At 47.9% G+C, this 21,452-nt stretch overlaps 1 long non-coding RNA gene across 1 annotated transcript in view; it reads left to right on the top strand.

Annotated features, from left to right (window-relative positions):
* The window catches only part of LOC125942972 (uncharacterized), a 39,224-nt gene extending 23,480 nt beyond the window's left edge, over positions 1 to 15,744 (top strand). Inside the window, exon 3 of the long non-coding RNA XR_007465453.1 lies at positions 15,518 to 15,744. This is a non-coding gene — a long non-coding RNA (uncharacterized LOC125942972). The remainder of the gene's footprint in view (positions 1 to 15,517) is intronic.
* Positions 15,745 to 21,452: the final 5,708 nt, after the last annotated feature.

Raw genomic sequence — 21,452 nt, 5'->3', positions numbered from 1 at the left:
GGCTGCCGTCCTTCTTCTTTACCAAAACTACAGGTGATGCCCACGGGCTCTTGGAAGGCTGAATCACATCGTCTTCAAGCGTTTGGTTTACCTGCTGCGGTATCGCTTCACGTTCCTTTGGGGCCACACGATAAGCGTTTTGGTGAATCGGTCTCGCTTCGTCCTCTGTGATTATGCGGTGCTTGGTCAGGGGCGTCCGACCGACTCTTGACGTCGTCGCAAAGCAGTCGCGGAACTCGGCCAGTAGTGCAAGAAGTCGTTCTCGCTCGTGTTGCGGTAAAGTAGCGTTTACGTCAAGCACAGGTGCTGCGTCTTGCGCATGCGCTTCTTCTAGTACTGAAAAGCACCCACGAACATCAGCGACATCGTCAAAATAGGCCACAGCCGTGCCCTTTGGTAGGTGCCGTCGCTCTGTGCTAAAATTGGTCAACAACAGGTTCGTGCGCCCATCGGGTATATTTACGATGCCTCGTGCAACGGCGATACCGTGAGTAAATAACAAGGGAGTTACTTGGTCTGCAACTCCTTCACAATCAAACGGTACGTCACATGCAACCGAAACAAGGATACATGACCGAGGTCCACGTCGTTTTCGATTAGACGACAGGCGTTACGTTTCGGCGATAAGCAGTGAATTAAATCCGGAGTCCTAGTGAAACGTAATCAAGCGGTCCGGGATGTTGATTATGGCGTCGCATTCCCGTAGAAAATCCATGCCTAGGATTAACTCTTTACAGCATGTTGCAAGAACTAAGAAAGTTGCCACGAAGGACGAACCTCCTATGGTGACTATCGCCGCACAGCTTCCAGCAGGCGTGAGCAGTTGGCCGCCCGCAGTCTTTATATGAGGTCCGGTCCAGGGCGTTTTTACTTTCTTAAGGCGAACGGCTAGAGCTTGACTCATTATCGAATAATCGGCACCAGTGTCGACTAGCGCTGTCACTTGCTGTCCGTCAACTGAAACAATAATATCGGCGCTCACAATTTCGTCGGTGTCAGAGTTTGTCGTTTTCACGGTGTCCTGCGGCGGAATTATTGGGGGTTTTTCGTCGTCTTGTCGGCCCCGGCGTGGACTGGGCGACATTCTGCCCCGGAGGTCAGCAAAAGTATGTCCACTCGGTGCACATGAATGAGCAGGGGACGGAGAGCGTGACCGCCGTCCAAAATCGGCCTGGTGGTTGGGCTGAGAGTCATCGTTCAGAGTGCGCGCTGCGCGAACACCTTGAAAAACAGTGTCGTCGCGGCGTAGCATGTAGTCGTCACTGGTGCGTCGACCGTCAGACCAGGACTGAAGAGGTCGAAATGAGGCGTCGCGGTACCAGCAATGGCGGGAAATATGCCGATGCCTCCGCAGTGATAACAGAGGGGGCGCCTATCAACCGTGCGCCATGGGTCCGTTTTTCGAATTTGCGGGCGCCTCGAAGCCCCTTCTTGTGGCGATGACAAAAATGTAGCGGATGACGGCTGGCGGTAGGACGGGATCGGCACAACAGGTGGGTGTCTAAGAGGTTCCTCTGGTGGTGATGACCAAGGTGTGGCTCTCGGTGGCTGATGTTGCGACCGTATGGACATAGCAGCTGGTTGACATCGGACAGCGTCGGCATAACTCAGGGGACGCTGCTCGTAAGCAGTATCGCCTGCGGAGAACCCTTGCCTAATTTCCTCACGTACGACTTCAGCGACTGACGCCATGGGTGTGCCCATTGCCGGTATCCCGAGCTTCTGAAGTTCTTCGCGAAGAATCTCCCTAATTAGATCACGAAGGGAGTTCTGATTGCTAACCGTCATTGCGGCGGCATCGATAGGAGTGCTGCTGGGCAAGCGATCATACTGCCTGCATCTTAGATGGAGTGCGCGTTCAATACCAGTTGCTTCCTTTATAAAATCCGCCACGGTACTCGGTGGATTGCGCACAAGTCCGGCGAACAGTTCTTCTTTTATGCCACGCATAAGGTAGCGTAATTTCTTTTCCTCATGAGAGTCAGCTCTACGACACAGGCCGACCATGTCCTCGGCAAACATCGCTACAGTTTCGTTGGCTTTCTGAAAGCGCAGCTCAATTAGTTGCTGGGCACGGTCCCGTCGATCGACACTCGCAATTGTTTCAATCAGCTGATGTTGGAAATCATTCCATGTAGCGAAACTGGCTTCGCGGTTTTCAAACGACGTGCGAGCACTACCGTCAAGGGCGAAATACGCGTGGGAGAGCTTTTGTTGAGCAGTCCACCCATTGACCTTGGCAACACGTTCGTACTGGTCAAGCCAGTCTTCAACATATTCATGTGTGCCACCATGAAAGCGATCGGGAATCAGTGGTTGCAGAAGGGTTACCTGGGACGCACTGTGAGTAGAGCTGTCTGTGGAACACTGAAACTTGTGGCAGGCTGGCGGTTGCCATTGGCAGAGGTAGACAGGGCTCGGACGAGCGTTCTTGTAGGGGGTTGAGCTCGGGGGCAAGGCCTAGCAACCGCCGACTGAAGTGATGTACAGGAGGTGCAATTGGAGATGGGCTGGATGAATGGCTCCCAGGAGGAGTCCGGAGCATCAGGCAGGGTTGTATACCCAGCACCTCCTCCAGTGTCACGTGTCAACGCGAACAAGAGACAACACGTTGAACAAGACGGCGGAACAGCTTTAGAAACACCAGAACAACAGACGTCTTCTTCGTCTTCGAGTTTCCCCTGTCCCACCACACGGAGCACGTTAAAGCACATATCGTCATCGTAGTCTAAATGTCTACATAGAGCACGCGTCAATTATATTGTTACGCGCTATTCCCGCACACTGAAGTACTCATCCTGCCGAGCATGAAAGAATGCGCCAGAAAGACGCTGAAGATGACGATCGGAGTAATGCTCGTGTTGTTGTTCCGCCATGCTGCCTGCAGCCGTCTCTCTTTGTCTATATCTTGTAAATACAATTTCCCATCCCTTTTGGCTACTCTTATCTCCGTGGCCATATATATATATATATATATTGTAACGGAATGAGGGACACAGAGACAGCACCCGTTCCTGGGCCACCTTGCTTGCTTGCTTCCTATAGCATGGCGCATACCCACCACGGGAGATTGGGCAAGAAGCCGGCGGTTAAACAGGTGGGGTGGGGGGGGGGGCGAAAACTTTAGGTAAGAAGTATTGTGCGGATACAGTTGCAATTATTCAATGAAACTAACTGATGTTAGAGCCGTATTGCCAGCTGTTCTGTGATCTGCCCACGTCCTCTTCCTCTACCTCACTCTTCGCCCAAGCAGTCAAGACACGGTGCCGTTCTACCACGTCACACTCGGCCACGTTGTGGATCTGACAAACAAAAAAAGAAATAAAAGTTCAGGCCAGTCGGCGTAATCTTTTCTTGAGGCGCGACACATGCACGGCGAAGTTATTTGTTTTCCGCCGGTCAAGTCCAAAGCTTGGATCCGAGGTGCTAAAACACCATGTATTGTCTCCGACGCGCATGGTGATGGCGAAGGGCCCCTCGAACTTTGCGAGTAACTTCTTTCCCGGACAGTTGCCACCTCTTTGCAACCACACCTGGTCTTCGATGTTGTACGCAGGAGCAGGTCGACGGCGGCGGTCATAATAGTGCTTCTGTTTTTCTTGCGCTTGTGTCCCTTTTTCCTTCGCCGCAGCTGTGATCTTCTGGCAGGCGACTGTGCGACTGTCAGAGCGTGTGACGCTAACGGGAGCATCTAGCCTGAGGACCGCGTTCAGCTGAGGCAGCTTCCCAAATACGATGTCATACGGCGTCACACCAGTAGAGGTATGGAGCGCTGTGTTTACCGCATATGCAAATACCGGAAGGTGGACTTCACAATCGGACTATCCTTTCTGTCCTACTATTGTATATGGAACAACCCGTGCCTGAATGCTCTGGTTTGTTCGCTCAGTAAGGCCGTTTGCCTGGGGATGAAGCGCGGATGTATAATGATGCTGCACCCCCGCCGTGGAAAGGTGCTTTCGTAGTTTCCGGCTGCGAAATGTTGTGGCATGATCTGATATCAATTTCTTTGGCAAGCCATGTCTCCCTTCAGACCTGTGTTGCAGAAAATCGACTAAATCAGTTGATGCCAAGGATGGTACGGCAGTCACTTCCACGTATTTGGACAGATAGTCCACAGCTACAATGATGTAGCGGCCCTATGTATTCAATAGCAACCGTATGAAAGATGTCGTCGGTTATCTCCGCAGGTGTTAACAGTCCAGGCTGGCACCCCGGCAGTCTCTTAAACTGTTGACATGCTTCGCAGCTAGCAACGTAGGAGCGAACATTGCTTTGCATCTTCGGCCACCAGAAGCGTTTTTGTAGCTTGCGTAGCGTGGCTCGTTGGCCAATGTGTCCTCCTTCGGGGGTGTCATGAATGGCTCGCAGTATCTCTGTGCGAAAACACTTCGGAACCGCCAGGAGGTAACGTTTTTCCGAGCGGTTGTTTTACCACCAACAACGGTACAATACACCATAGCGTATTGCAAACATCGAGTTTGTTTTTCTGCCAGTTATAGAGGCAATTATTGTCGTGAAGTCTTTGTCCTCTTGTTTCGCTTTAGGCAATTCTACTTGGGTAAGAAAGATGTGATTTTGCCTGTTTCGTTCAAAGCGTTCGACGGGGTTGCGTGATAAGGCATCGGCGATGCTATTAAAGACCCCGGCACGATGACCCACGTCAAAATCACATTCTTGAAGCGTGATAATTCACCGGACGAATTTGTGCTTTAGCTGTTGCTTGGAAAACATCGACATAACGCAGAAATATCAGTTAGCATGGTGAATCTGCGCCCGAACAGATAGTGTCGGAATTTCTCATCCACCACTACTGTCAGACATTCCAACTCATTGTAATGATAGCGGCGCTAGGTGTGGGAGAGTTTTCGGCTGGCATAAGCAACGATGTGTTCGGCGCCATCAGGATCGTGTTGCACGAGCACTGCCCCTAGAACGCCTTGGCTAGCATCGGTGTGCACTTCAGTGGTCCAGTCATCATTGAAGTGGCTTAATACTGGACAGACAGCGAGCTTTTGCTTTATCGTCTTGAAAGCGTTTTCTTGCGCGGCGCCCCACTCAAACTGCTCCTCCTTTTAAAGGTGATCACTCAAGCGAGCTGGGGTCGAAGCGGAGTGTGGAATAAACCTCCGCAAATACGAGGCCATAACCAGAAATGACTGAACTTGTTTCAGGCAGGTTTGTGTGGGATATTCCGACACTGCCACTATACGCTCCAAAAGTGGCTGAATGCCATCACGGGAAATATTATGTCCAAGTTACGATTTCTTATACAGACCAAACTGGCACTGCTCGTGGTTTAAGCGAAACCCCGCCTCGTAAAGTCTGTGAAGCACTTCATCTAAATTGCGAAGGTGTTCATCCTCGATGGTTCCAACAACCAGGTTGTCATCTAAGTAAACCACACAGGCTTGGTTCTTCAGATACCCTAGAACTGAATTCATCGCGCGCTGAAATGCACTAGGGGCCGTTCGCAGCCCAAACGGCGTGTGATTGAATTTATACAAGCCGTACGGAGTGCGAACGGCTGTCTTGCACCTATCTTCTTCAGCAACGCTGATCTGAGAATACCCTGCGCGTAAGTCCAGCGACGAAAAGAACCTGCAGAGGCGTACTGTGTCAATAGCGCCGTCAATTCGGGGTAAGAGGTACGAGTCGGGGCGTCGTACACTTGTTGAGCTCCCGGTAATCCACGGAGAAACGCGAGGACCCGTTTTTCTTCCGCACGAGCACGACGGGCGCTGCCCACGGACTTGATGAAAGTCTAATTATGCCCGCGAGAGCATTTCGCTTACTTGATCTGCGATCACGGAGCGCTTCCTCTCAGCGTATCTTCTCAATGGTACGCATATCGGAGGATGGTTCCCTGTCGATATTCGACGCAGGAACATCTTAGTGCCCGTGAGATCGGCGGTAGTGTCAGCGAACACCGCTTCATGGCGAGCCAGTATCGAATTTAATGTAAGCAAACTAAGCGGCTCACCTCTCGGCGTTGGCAGGGGCGTCGCAGTAGTCTCAGTTGAGGCAGGCCGGAGCTTTACATGGCCGCAATGGATGGTGAGTTGAATGTCGTCGCACAGTAGAAAATCTGATCCGAGAATCATGTGCGTAGGCAGGTCCTCGAAGACGGGAATGGCCGGGAGAAACTTTGTCCCTGCTGTTGTCCGGACATAAACGTCGAGCATTATCCACTGGCATTGCACTACCTCCTAGTCCGTGGATTGGAGGCTGCGTCCACGGAGAAATGGTGTCGGGAGCACGACCCTGGTATAGTGCCTGCCGTCCGATCGGCGCCGGTGTCAATGAGTGCGGATAAGTCGCCTATTCCTTCGACATGTACGGTAACAGTGGCGTTGCGTAGGCCTGGTACTGAACTAGGGACTGCGGCTGTTGGCGGAATTCCTTGGCATGGTGTCCAAGACATCCGCAAGAAAAGCAGGCCCGGCGCGCTGAGAGGGGTGCTGACAGTCCAGCCTGCAGCACGCCGAAAGTGAGACGGCTTTGAGTACACTGCTGCAGTTCCGCGTCCTTGTGATCGAAAAACCAGGGATGTGATCTCAGGAGACTGAGAAGACAGGATCGCAGCATGAGTAGAGTGCACAGTCCGTCGATCACGTACTGGCGCGCAGCTGGAGACGGCTGTGTGAGGCCACAGTCTTTGAGGAGTCGGAGCTTATCGTAGACGTAATTGGTGAAGTATTGAGTGGGAGCACGTCGGCGCGACCGCATACGCGTGAACTGGTCATCGTGGGTGGAGGAGAGCGCACTGAAGGCAAGCACTAAAGCTGCACTCCATTCGGTCAAAGTTTGGTGATTGCAGCCATCGTATCGATGCCATGCTTTGGCGGAATCGCGAAGTCGCCTCTCAACAATCGATATTTTGACGTCGTAAGGCCAAGAGTACCGACTGGCCAGGGAAATGATGTTTTGCTGCCAGAGTGTCGGCTTATCCGGAAACCCTCGAAATTCCGGAATTTCTGTGAGAGATGGCCGAGGCAGTGTGGTACGTGCCAAGGCTGTGGCGACGGAGATGTTGGCTTCTTCAAAGTACTTGTTTCGCAGCGATTGTCTGTGTGCATACGGCAGGGTAGCTCGAAACCACATTCCAGGTAGGAGTTGTTAACTCTGGCGTCGATGTTGAGGTCGCTTGCGGCGCGGTACGGGAACAAAACCGAAGGGAGCGCGTACGGCGTCCCTTGGCGCCGAGGTAGTTTCTATATCAACAGCAGTATAGTCGCTGACCTGAGCTGTGTTGACGGTTGCAGACAGTGTGCTCGCGTGGACAGGAGTGGTAGTGAGCTCGGTTGCAGAAGCCAGAGTAGTAGAAACAGCGGCAAGGGGAAGTGTGCGTCCGCTCCGCAACACGGTGTCCGACTGCACGTCGTCCAACAGAGGATCGTTGGTGGACTGCGCCACTGTGACGGAATGAGAGACACAGAGACAGCGTCCGTGCCTGGCCCAGCTTTTCTATTATCGGCCCACCTCCTCTTCCTCTACTTGGCTGTTCGCCCAAGCAGACGAGACGCGGTGCCGTTTTTCCACATCACAGTAAATATATATATATACTGTGATGTGTAAAAACGGCACCGCGTCTATATATATACATATATATATATATATATATATATATATATATATATATATATATATATATAAGCACTCCCCGACCACACTAACTGGGATATCCTGCTTCCTTTTGTCACATTTATTTAAACCTCAGCCATTCAATGCACAACTGGACAGCACCCATTTTGTCTCGTCCAAGGGCGCAATGCTACTTCAGTGTGAGACATTACCTTCTTATCTGCTGCCCCGTTTAGCACGGCTTCCCTTCTGGCAGAGTTTGTTTCACGAGTCAACTATACCAGTACTGTTCGCTGTGACCACAAACGAAATGTGTGGCATTATTCCGCCCAGGCGACGTAGTTCTTCTATGGACCCCCATTCAAACCCGTGGACTCTGTGAGAAGTTTCTACATCGCTACATTGGCGTGTAAACCATCATTTAACAAAGTCTAATGTGAATTACCGTATTCCCCGGCTCATTTTGTCGACGAACGCCGTCCCCTCAACACCGAGGTTGTCCACGTGTCCAGCCTAAAGCCGTTTACTCGTCGCTCGCTTATCCTTTCATTTGCGGCTAGGTTGTCTACTAGAAGAGAATATACAAAGAGTAGGAGCGCTTTTAGTGCAACTCATCGTTTTGGGCTGTATATAATCACCATCAACTGAGATCTTTTTGGCGGGTGCTATCTGTGGTTGTGCCTAATAAAAGCGTTCGTTATCGTTCCGTACTTATAAAATATACATACAGTGACGGGACTTTTCAATAGACCATATGTAATTTGAAGGATAAGAAGCTCAACTTCGGGGTTCTCTTTCGTTTACTTGCGCATCAGTTTCAGTTGGTTGACTAACCGCTAGCAGTAATGTCATCTAGTTGTTGATTTAGGGAAGTAGTCATTCTTCGTACCAACATTATATAATATTCTCGATAGCAATATTAGGAAATCCTGAAAAATTGTCGTCGGTTCATTGACCGAAACTGCTGGCAAAGTTGTGCTTGTCATCTTTCTATATTTATTTCCACACCTTGCAACAGGCGCCACATAGTTAGAAAGCATACGAAGACGCATGCCAGTCCACGCGCCATGCGCCGGCACCTGCTTTGGCGGGCGCCACTGAAGGAACAGATGAAGTACCACCGATACAAGCACGGCGCTTAAGTGTTTCGTGTCCTCAGTTGGCGGCCCGAGACTCGGGCTCAGAGCTTCAACAAAAGGTCGCCTGCTTTTTCTAGAATGTGGCATTTCTTGTGGATGTGCTGGGTAGCCTCGACCTACGCAACAGACCCCTGCTAGCAGCAAGAACATCAGCACCATACCGGAGCTTACACCAGTGCACCGTGCCAGCCCGAAAATTCGGGGACTAGAGCCTGAGATTGTACCGAATTGAATAGCATCGCCATCACCGCGGCCATCCTAGCCAAACCGAGCAGATACATCGAGGAATACGCAGGGGCGGTCTCAGAGCCTTCGCCTGAAAAATTGACGTCAGCGACCTTTCGAGACGAGGCCAATGATACACGACATCCTGAAGATCTTGAATCGACGCTACCTCAAACCGACAGAGATTTGATGACGCCTGTATCCGGAGATTCGACAATGCCTGTATACAGAGATATGACGACACCTGTACCTCAGCCTGGAGACAAGTGTGCTAGTATACACTGGTGCTCAATACTCGATTGTTAGCGGAAAATTGGCGAGCCTTCTCAAGGAAGGTATTATGCGTTGGACTCGGACACAAGTTCGTACAACTTGCGGACACGTTGTCCCACCGCTAACGTGAGCGCTGCTAGGATACGAATCCGAAATTACATGTTTCTCGCTAGCTGCATTGTTATGCATCAATGTTCCCGTGATTTAATACTTGGAATGAAATTTCCCGGGGCAATATGGTGCCATCATCGACCTCAGGAAGCGTAATATCACTTTCTCATTGAGGAAAGCTACGACACAAGGTGGTGCCTGCCGCCATATAGAGCCGGTCATCGCGTTTCCAACGACATCATCATTATACCGTCACGTTCCAGCGTTATGGTTCAGGTGATATTTGAAGGGGCGCGCAATGGTGAAGCCTAGCAAAACATAGCATCTACCTTTTACTGACCCTAGGAATTTGCGCGGCACGACGCATTGTTGACCTTCGGTTAGGCCGGGCTGAGATATGGCTCACAACATTTTACCTATGAGCACCGCCACCGTTCTCTCGGCACTGCTATTGCCTACACTGAAGCCTTGGAGGACGTCATTGAGTGTTTCGCATCTAAAGAAACCGACATCGATGAAGTCCCGCTCGCAGGCATTGACAGCAATTGCGAGCTGCTGGAGGAGAAAAAAAAATTGCGTAGCTTGCCTGGAGGCGCAATGCCTACAGCGGAGCTGATGGCCACGCATCTATTCCTGGCTTTAACGCTAGGCTAAGCCCTAGCATGTCATACCCAGCATTTTCCGGAATTTATTGATTATTTGTCGATTATCGATTAGCTATTGATTGGCTATCGCAAATATTGGCTACGTAAATGGGCTAGGCTAAGCACTACCAGGTCATCCCTAGCATTTTGCGGAATTTATTATTTATTAGTCTTACCCTCAGGGCCAGAGCCACTGCAGAGGGAGTGGAACATACAATTAAAAACATATGATACAGTATTTGTTCTGTTGATACAATGCCAGCCGAAAAAATGAGATACAAGCGGGAAACAACAAAAATTCAAGCAGTTGACCGACAACAAACTTAATTACAAAAATGGTTAGTTATATTGCAATACACTTGTGTTTAAAACATTATGAAACTGGGAATAGTGAACAGTGCACGTGACTAATCCCGGAAGGCGATTCCAGTCCTGTGAGGTACGAGGTACAAACGATTCATAACATGCTTGCGTTAAGGGCGACATTATTCCCACCTTTTGTGCCTGGTGGAAACTAGAGGAAATGTATGATGGAGGAAGAATACGGTCGTTGTGCAGGGTGGCACTGTAGCATATTTTGTGGAAAGGACACAGGCGTGAAAACTTGCGGCGACAGGTGAGTTACGCAAGCCGTAAACAATATTTCATTAAAGTGATACTGGCGGTACGGCTGTTGTGCCTTAGAGTAAAGCGGACAGAGTTATTTTGTACAAGCTCAAGGGCAGAGGCTAACATATCAGGGCTGGGGTCCCAGATGGAAGCGGCATATTCGAGCTTACTTCGGACTAAAGTTTCGTATATGAGGAGTTTTAAACAAACAAGGACATACGAAAAATTACGCCGGAGGTAACCTAACGAGCGATTAGAATTGTCAATTATGTTCCTAATATGAAGAGACCAAGCAACAGAAGTTATGTGGACACCTAGGTAGCAATAGGATGTTAGGGATTCGAGAAAGGAGCTCTCGAGCAAGTAGGAAGTGGGGCAGGAAGTTGTGCGGGAGACACGTAATACCTTACACTTTGTGTTCAGTTCCATCAGACAGACTTTACACCATTTAGATATACAGTTTCTATTGTTTTAATATTGATTGTGTATTATTGATTGATTATTGCTTAGCTATCGATTGGATATCGCAAAGCATTGTCCACGTAATTGGGCTAGGCTAAGCACTACGAAGTCATGCCCAGCATTTTTCAGAATGTATTGATTATTGGTCGATTATCAATTAGCTGTTGATTCGCTTTCGATGACTGGCTAATCTTAAGTAGTCCTAACCATGCTTAGCTAGACTTAGCCAGGCTCATCTTCGCTAGTTCACAGGGGCATGTGCCGTCGCGCTTGGACCCTTTCTGCACTACCCACAGGATTGGCCTGCATTTTTTGTTCGCAGGTTACGGACTAACGTTCCGCTGTTAAAAGAAGGTACTGCGGCAACTATTATCTGAATTCAAGGTGTGCTTTGCTTCTTAGTGTAAAGTTAGTCAAACGCCAATCACGCAACATAGCATAATCACTTACGACGATGCACGTCCTATCCACCAGCAGCCGTATCCTGTCTCGCAGAAAGATCGCTTAGCAATTAAAGCACAACTAAAAGGGAATGATTGACCATGACATTATCCAGCCTTCAAGCAGCCCGGGGTCATCACCAGTCGTATTTGTCAAGATGGATGGCACGCTTCGCTTTTGTGTTGATTACCGAAAGCTCAAGAACGCCACAAAAAAGACATATACCTGCTGCCACGCATTGATGACTGTCTCGACTGGCTACGGCGAGCTAAGTACTTCTCAGTCCTTGGTTTAAAATGCGGCTATTGGCAGATTGAGGTCGACGAGCAGAACCGTGAAAAAACTGCCTTTATTGCTCCGGACGATCTTTACGAGTTCTGGGTGATTTCGTCCTGTCTCTGCTCTGCTCCATCAACATTCCAAAGGATGATGAATACTGTGCTGGCCGACCTGAAGTGGCAAAGCTGCCTCGTCTGCCTAGATGATGTGGTCGTTTTTTCAAGCAGTTTTTCTGAACATCTTATGCGACTACGTCAAGTACTCGGGGCTATCCGATTGGCTAACATTACACTAAAGCCTCAGAAATGCCCCTTCGGCTACCAAGAGCTAAGGTTACTCGGTCATGTTGCCTGCGCGGAAGGCATGCGTCCCGATTCCGACAAAACTGCCGCTGTGGCCGCAGTTCCAATCCCTACCGATAAGAAACGTGTTCGACGCTTCCTGGGTCCATGCGCGTATTATCGGTGCTTCATAAGTAATCTTTCAAGCATTGCTGAACCACTTACTCGTCTCGCAAGAAATAATATGCTGTTCATTTGGAGCACTTAACAAGATGCAGCTTTGACCGAGCTCCGACACCGCCTGGCTTCGCCGCCCGTTCTTGGACACTTTGACGAACAGGCCAAAACTGAAATTCATACAGACGCCAGTAAGATTGGTCTGGGCGCGATAGTCGTACAACGGCAGGAGGACGTTGAAAGAGTTATCCATTTCGCAAGTCACACTCTATCGCGCGCAGAGTCCAACTGTACCACTACGTAGAAAGAGTGCCTTGCCGTCGTATGGACCCTTGTAAAATTTCGGCGTTATCTTTACGGCCGCCCATTCAAGGTCGTGACAGATCATCACTCGTTGTGCTGGCTCGCAAATTTAAGGGATTCTTCTAGACGACTGGCACGGGGGAGCCAATGCCTGCCGGAATACAACGTAACTATCGCGTACAAGTCCGGGCGCTCACAGAAAGACGCCGACACGTTCTCGAGCGCGCCTGTCGAACCTGATGGTCAAGACCTCTAGGACGACAGCGCTTTCCTTGGGGCTGTAAACCTGACAGATTTGTCCCAACAGCAGCACGCAGATTAGGAATTATGGCCTATTATGGAACATCTGAAAGGCCGCAATGCCACTCTGCCCTGACAAATAGCTCGCGCACTGTCATCCTTTTGTATACGACAGGGCATATCGTATAAGAAGAAATCTGCTGCGAGCAACATAACATACCTTTTGGTCTTGGCAGCAGAGCTGCGTGACGAAATCCTGTTTGCCTCTGACGACGAGCCTGCTTCTGGCCACCTAGGCTACACCAGAACCCTTCCTAAAGTGCGAAAATGGAAAAAGCAGTCCCAGCGGAAAAAGATTAGCGCAAGTGATTGGTGGCCAGAACGGCAGAACTTATGATACACGGCCCAAGTGACGGTCATCCTAAGCATCACATTATATTTTCCAAAGCAGGGGTGGCCGTCAGCATGTGTGTCGTGATTTTGCAGTTCCGGCCACCAGTCGCTTTGCCGCGTGTCGTGATTTTGACGCTCGAGTCGGCACTCACTTGTGCTAATCTTTTTTCTGCTAGGACTGTACTGTTGACCGAAACTCGCCAATTGTGTTAAGCGGTATGTCCAAGCCTGTCGTGAGTGGCAGCGCCGGAAGTCCCAAGCGGCGAAGCCTGGGGGATTACTGAAAACCATTGGCAAACCTCGAAGACCATTTGACCAAGTCGGCATGGAACTCTTGGGCCCGTTTCCTCGATCATCTTCGGGAAACAAGTGAATAATAATCACCAGAGATTATTTAACGCGCTATGCTGAAGCACAGGCCCTGCCTCGAGGCATTGCTTCCGAGGTTTCGCAGTGCTTGCAGCGTAAGCTGTTATGGGCTCATTCCAATAGCCGTTTCACTTCGCGATGATGCCAACGCCGCTGGTGTACGCCACCGCAACCGCTATCGCCGGAAATACGAAAAAAGTGCCCGATTCCCACCGGGATGAAACCCGCGCCCGCTATGTGAAAGCCTGATACTCTGCCACTGAGCCACACAAGTGCTTGCTATCGGGCAACGGAAAAATGCCGTATAAGGCACGCGCGCAAGAGCAGACGACCCGAGCCTCCGCCGGTATGGAGGCGCCATCTAGTTAAGGTGCCTGCAAACGCAGCGTGCCCGACATGTAAGTTGCAGTTGTAAGGCTTGATCTGGCTCAGCAGACTGCTGTGCAGAGAGAATTACAAGCCGCAGCTCGCCGTCGACGTTAGGCGGACAGTTCAGATCATTCTCGTCAAAACGAGGCGAACAGACTACCGCAAACACCCTATTGTTCGTGGTGCCCAAATTGGAGCTCCGCTTGAGCCGCTCCACCAGCTTACGCCGTGATTGTGCTGCGTGTGCCGGGCAGGCCTGTGACTTTTTTGCACAGAACATTGTACTGCGTCATGACGCCCCATCGTGGGTCATTACCGAGAAATGAATGGCATTTACGACACGGCTCATTGATGATGTTGTCCTATTAAGTTGCGCGACGCATCGAAATACGACTGCCTATCACCCACAGACAAATAGCCTGACCGAAAGGCTGAACAAAACGATGACGGGCGTGTTGTCTATGGACGTCCACGTACAGTACAAAACGTGGAATGAAGTACTACCGTACGTAGCGTTTGCGTACAACACCTCTACGCAAGAGACGACATGCTTCACTCGGTTCTACCTTGTTTACGGTCGTGAATCTCAGACCATGCTTGAATGCTCCCATGCGACAGCTTTGATCATCTTGAACTAGACAAGGTCTCTTCGTGCAGCGCGCCGAGGAAGCACACCAACTGGTTTGCACGAACATAAACAACAGTGCATCGACACACAACACTACAACCTCCGCCATCAACAAGTCGAGTACCAATCAGGAGATCGGGTTCAGGTCTGGACTCCTGTCCGCTGGCAAAGCCTATCTGAGAAACCTCTGAGGTTATTTATGACGGCAGCCAACCAACTGGCCTGTCGTCGAAAGACACAACCCGAGATAGTGCACGTTGGGCAGCTGAAACCATAGCGCACTACATAACCACCATAATTTTTGGACTATGTCGTTCTTTTTGTTTTATTTATTTTTGTCGTAGACAAGCATTGCCTCAGTGACCTTACCGTAAGTTCTATGACTGCACGTCAGCAAGCGTTTGTGTGTGCATGTGTCACTGCGTGTTTACTTGTACGTTTCGCCCTGTAGTGTGTGTGTGTTTCTTTTAGCATCGAGTCGATGAGTCGATGCTCCACGGAGGCAACAGAATAATGCCGCACCTTGCAACAGGCGCTCCATTGTTATAAAGCACACGAAGACGCGTGCCAGTCCAGGCGCCATGTGCTGGCACCTGCTTTTATGGGCACCAGTGAAGAAGTATACGAAGGACCTCCTATCCACGCGCAGGTGCTGGAGTTTTCCGTCTGTTCAGTTGGCGGTCAGAGACCCGAGCTCACCACTTCATCTGAAGGTCGCCTGTTTTGCGAGAACATGTCAATATATATATATATATATATATATATAAAGAGAGAGTGAGAGAGATAGAGAGAAGGAGAAAGAGAGACATAATCTCACAAACCATAAGCTTTAGCATTCCTAAAGCATCCGTATTCTGTGTATGACTCAGTGGGATTTTCCGACGAATTAGACAGTGGTTCATTTCTCAAGGCCTTTCAAATGTCTAATGTACTAAGTTTACTCTGATACTCTCTTCTCAACGGTCTTACCATTATATTTAAAATTTACAGATAAGATTGATATTCCTGGCGATTTCGCCAATGTTCTAAAGGCATCTGGATTTAATAACTGGCCAATCAACAGTACCAGAAATGGCGATTGTGGATGGACTCTTCCGGATTTCTTTAACCATTCTGGAATTAATGCACTGTTTGATATGGCGGTAATTACAGACCGTAGAAACGCCTCGAACTTCATCATTAGGGTAATTGGAAATTTTGTTTTATCCGTGCTGACCATGTTTACTGTCCAGCGTCTATTTCAGATTGTCGTGAGGTGTAATTTTAAAGAATTTATATGCTAACCGTTATAAGCGGTCTTTAAAACCAAAAAGTGATTTCGACCAAGTTATTACACTCGGTCGTTATGCTACTTTATCTCCATGAGACTGCGTTGCCACCATTGTTGTGTTGCACAATTTTGATATAAAGCGGAGTAATAAAAACTGAATTGCAACGATACTCAACGCAACAAGCGCCAAGAAACATTGACATCAGCTACTCTAGGAAGTTCTGTACAGTACCAGTAATTATTTTTACCGCAAATAGCGATTGAGTAAGCTACAGGCAGCGTGAGAAACGCCGGGAAAAACGAAATACAGGCCGAATGAGAATGTAGGTTGACCCCTTACTTCGAAGGAAAAAAAAATGTGAAAACAGAAGCAACCAGAAATCACCAAAGGAGGTTTGTTTGCACCATGGGCCCTGGCACCGGTAGCAAACGTGCACACGGCTCCCGCATTCAGTCTGCAAGTGCGTCCTCAAGTTGTGCATGCATTGCACGACGCCCACGAAGTGACGTTTTACGTGGGTTGCAAGTCGACGGGTTTTCTTTTTGTGCCTGCCAATATCGCACACTTTTTTCGCCACAGCCAGACTTGTGCTGAGCGGACATGTTGCCGTTCTCTTCAGCGAAGTCGACAGCTTTAATGATGTACGACACTGAAACCTGTCTTCTCATGCCGCTGTTCATCGCTCACTAGATAATAAACAAATAACGAATCACACACGATGTCGATCATAAGAGCCAAAACAAAAGGCACAGCGGCAAGAAAGAAAAATGCCACCCAACGTATTTGGATACGTACATGGCATGAGTTAGGCGTTCCGCAACGTGCACGCCATAGTTTGTCCGGCGATGACTCAAATTCTGCTCAAGACCGCTGTATGAGACGAGTGGCGACTTTAGCCAACTTTTCTTAACGCGAAAGCGTTAAGGGCCCCGTGTCGCAGGAAATCCAACGTCGGCTACGACGTCGGCGTTACTAATCGGCATCTGGCGGAAATAATGCTGCGGAACCACGTCAACCCGAACCACCCCGACCACACAGACCCTCCGCGTGGCGCAAGGCGTTACTTAACAAAAACTGAAACTTTCAAAGCACAATTGGTCAAAAGAATCATAAAGTACGACTTAACCACAACCTACACTGTAAAAAATTTCCGTCAATATACGGAGGATTTCCGTCATTATACGGAAAAATTGCACTAAAAATACGGAAAATATCCCATTTTCAGAAATACAGCAAAACTTCCCTTAAAATACGGAAAGTGCTCCCAGTTTTAAGTTTTACGGACAATTTTCCGTAATAATACGGTGACTACACTGTTCTGTACGAAACAGACAGAATTCCGTATTTTTGTTATGCGATCATCCGTTATTTTGCAAGGAAAACTATACACGCTGTCTGCGTGAGCGCTTGTACTCACAAAGTTTCCTCTAAGACTACTTTATTGCAACGTAAATGGCGCCTGTGTTTGTACTGACGTTTATTTGGTGTCATCACTATATATATATATATATATATATATATATAAGTTAGTGAACGAAGAGCGGTGGCCATACATGACAACGTAAACAAACCTGCGTCGTTCAGGTGCTGGTGCATTGGCATACATTGGTGCGCTGTGCAAAAATTGTGCGCACTCTAAATCAGTACCGAAACGCAGTATAATGACCATGATTGCGTTTGCATTTAACAACAAATGGCCTCGAAGAGAACTGGCGGCCTATAAATCCAAGTACTGCGGCTAGATGAAATTTTAGACTGAGAGAAAGAATTAACTCAGGAGTGGAAGGGTTTTACTGAACTGTACAGTATTTAGTTTCAATCGCCCCAAAAAAAATATTGCAAAATATTTGCAAAATAGCTCATCTCCGTCAACGGCCATTCATTGACACTCCCCCATTACGCATAATCTGCACTGTTCAATTGTTGACAGTGTTCTCAATTCTTGCGGTAAGATGTAATCGCAAGCATTTATTCTGATTTTTTTTATTTAGATACCCTACTTACATAGGGGAAGGGGGGACATAGAGCAGAACACAATTTTCACAAATGAAGGAGCATCGCAGGTGGTAAATACATCACTTTGGGGTACAGCAAGTCGTGAAACATATTAACAAGGTAAATATTCTTACAAAATTCACACTCAACGAAGCAAGAACGAAATAGCAAAAGCGAATAAGGGCTATGGGAGAGAAAAATGTTACTAAAAGTGCTAGGGATTGTAAATACATTAGTAATGCTGACTATTTGAAATAAAGAAGACTGTGTGTTATCGTGGCAATTCTGGAGGGTAACTCATTCCATTCTTTTATTGATAAGGTTAACGGTGAATTCTTGTACTTTTCCGTCCGGGTGAAGATTGGGTTAACTTTGCAGGCATGATCGATGCGATGTGAAGTATGAGGTGGCGGTAAAATGTGTGACCGGGCAAATGATGTGTTGCTGTGATACAGTTTGTGAAAAAAGCATAATCTGGCGAATTTTCTGCGCATTGCGAGTGGCGGCATGTTGAGTGGTTGCTTCAAAGATGAAACGCTTTGAAATCGGGAGTAGGATGACATGTGAATCGCGCTGCTTTATTCTGGACGGCTTCGAGTATAGATTGGTACGGGCGATCTGGTAGGGATGCCAAATGAATGATGCATATTCCAGGGAGGGACGCACGAAGAAAGTGTACGCTTGAAGCCTGGTGTCCCTGTCAGCCAGATGCAAGCGTCGCTTCAGAAAGCCAAGTTTCTTTTGCGCTTTAGTTGTGATATATTTTACATGGTCAGTCCATGTAAAGCTAGAATTTATGTAGACACCCATGTAACCGATGTAACCGAGTGTACTATGCTATTATTTAATATATAAGTATTAGTTTGAGACTTTGGAACGGAAGTGAAGTTCAGGTGATTGGTCTTTTCTGTGTTGATTTGCATCTGCCATTTGCAGCACCATTCCGTTAGTTTATTAAGGTCAGATTGCAGTGTTTTAATGTCGTTAGGGCTAGCCATATATCTCTCTGTAAATCACAGAATCATCGGCAAAAAGGCGAACTGTTGAATTAATATTTAATGCTATGTCATTAATATATATCATGTATCATTTAGCACTTCATCTTGAAACAAGACCGGCGAGCGCACACTTTCTTGTACGGAATTCTGCTGTACAAAAATAGATAGACGCATTGTGAGTGAAGAACAGAAACGATGGATGGTTAGGCTGCTTGACTCTCGGCATGTTTGAATAGGCAAAGTTCCGAATTTGTCGCTGTGTGGTGTATGTTTGTGCGCTCGTCATGTGCCGTCATAGCGCGGGTATACTTGCGCGGAATGTGTTTCACTCGGCTACAAAACTTTGCACGCTGCGGCATCGAACAGGCACCAATACGTGTGCAAACTACGGGAAGGTGATCGAAGATGAGTGATAAAGCACTGTGTGTACTGTCAAAAGGAAAGAGAGAAAAAAAAAACGCCCTGTCCCGAGTTGGCATAATGATTCAACCTTTATTTCTTTTTTAACCCAACATGTAACACCATTTATTTCATGAGCTTTATCCATGGGTAAAAGTAATGGCACAACTCATTATTTTCCCGTTCATTACTTGCACCAGCCAGTCCAAATTAACACTATACTAGAGCTTATTGACGCATCGCATTACACTCTAGCACGGCATTGCAACGCTCACTGGACTCTCGTCTGGTTGACTTCTCTGCCTTTCCTCTCCTTGCTTTCTCTATCTCTTTGTATACAATGTACTACCTTGTGGCAGAAAAAGCGATCTCCTCTTCCAGAGTTCAATTATTTGTCAAGCAATCATTTTACTCTTCCAAGAACTACTGCCTAAATGGGAAAACGAAACCGATTTTGTTTTGTTCTCCGCGCTCCCAGCACCAGGTGGAACCACGCGCGGCGCTTCCGATCTCGGAGGATGTAACAAGACGAGCGGTTGACGGAGCTGCATTGTGCAGTCAGCCGGCTTTTATCGTTTTACGTTGTACGGTTTGTTAGTTTACCGTAAATATGTCTTGATTTGTACTCAAGAGTGGAGCAAGGCCCTAGGGAACAGAGATTGACGCATTGTGAGCGAAGAACAGACGCGATGGATGGTTAGGCTGCTTGACTCTCGGCTGTATGACTCTCGGCATGTTAGGACTGGCAAAGTTCCGGATTTGTCGCGGTGTGGTGTACGCTTCTGTGCTCGTCAAGTGCCGTCCTAGCGCGGGGATGTTTGAACGGAATGTGTCCCTTCGTCTACAAAACTCTGCACGCTGCGGCATCGAAGAAGTCCTGTGAACGGGTGCACGTATGCGCTTGGATACGGGATAGCCTGCCCTCAACGGATGTTCAACAGTGTACGCACGCTGCGCGTACGCGTACGTATGAGGTAAGCCCGTTGTAATTCTATTTGTTCGGTTTGCATAGCGTAGCTGTTTAGATGATGGGTGGTAAGCTGGCGTCGCGAACAGAACTATTTTTTTCTTCGAAAGGCCAGTAAACAGCGTTATAGGGCGAAAATGGCGCGTGAATAGGAAAAAGGATGATATAATTTCACCATGGTAACGCGATCGAAATTTTTCGTGTGGCGCGTATAACCTATTGCTCATGCGCGTTAAAAACTTAGAATAAGAGTGCATTCAGTTGCGCACATAATTTGTATTGACGCTTGTACTGGCATATACGTGCGATAGTTGCCTCCTTGCTTGCATGCATTTTCATTGTAGTTACAAAAAAAATTGTTAGCTCTGCTGTGTCTTTCCTTGGTGCAACTGCTTGTGGTGCAACAAGACGTTTTGCTTCTAATGATGTCTGGGCAGTCCAAGCGTTCGTGTCGTGTAGCTAGCTGTAAATGTATCAGTTGCAAAAAAATTGTACATGCCAGAGAAGCAAATGCAATCAACATAGACTGTATTTTATAAATACTTCAGTTGAACTGCTTAAGCAGAAAGTAGATATGCATAAAAATCAGATGATTGTGCTGATGCTTAGCAAGAACAAGGTAACATAACATTACTGATTCAATATTTTCTTTTATTGAAATACTAGTTGCTGGTGTCCTGCTGGAGCTCAGAAGAAATCTGCTGCCTGCCATGAGGTCATGTCTCTCAAGTTACCGCAATATTATTGCCTTCAAAGTGAGTGGATTTCTTTCTCTCAGCATTTAACTACCAACCTGCATCATGGTGATCCACTTAGCTGTGTAGGTGATCACTGTTAGTGACATTGGAGTGCTGATGGACAAGCACCCTTTGAATGTTACAAGACGCAGCTGTGGCAATATGTGAAGGTGTTAATATACGGTGTCCCAACTATGATGCATAAATATTTTTAAAAATGCAGATGCCACGTAGCTGGACAAAACAAAGTTATTATTACGTTTGCCATTGCTTGGAGATACTGAGAATATTCTTTGCATTCCGCCTAATTAGATAATTAGTCTTAATCGACCTCTCAATTACTCTAATTAGATGAAAAGTGTAAGTGAGGAAATTGTAGAACACCATGAACAACTCCCGATACAGCATCCTGTTGTGCAAAAAGTGCTACATAAGTGTTCTTTCGAACGGGAAAGAAGCTCGCGAATTCACATTAAATTGCCGCACGAATGGCCGCTCGAGGCTCTTTGCGTGTACTCCTGGCTTTCTTTCACGCTCGGAAAAACTTTCATGTCGCAC

The sequence above is a fragment of the Dermacentor silvarum genome, chromosome 2, assembly GCF_013339745.2.
Source record: "Dermacentor silvarum isolate Dsil-2018 chromosome 2, BIME_Dsil_1.4, whole genome shotgun sequence".
In the NCBI taxonomy this organism is placed as follows: domain Eukaryota; kingdom Metazoa; phylum Arthropoda; class Arachnida; order Ixodida; family Ixodidae; genus Dermacentor; species Dermacentor silvarum.
This window is presented reverse-complemented; position numbering and strand designations above follow the sequence as displayed.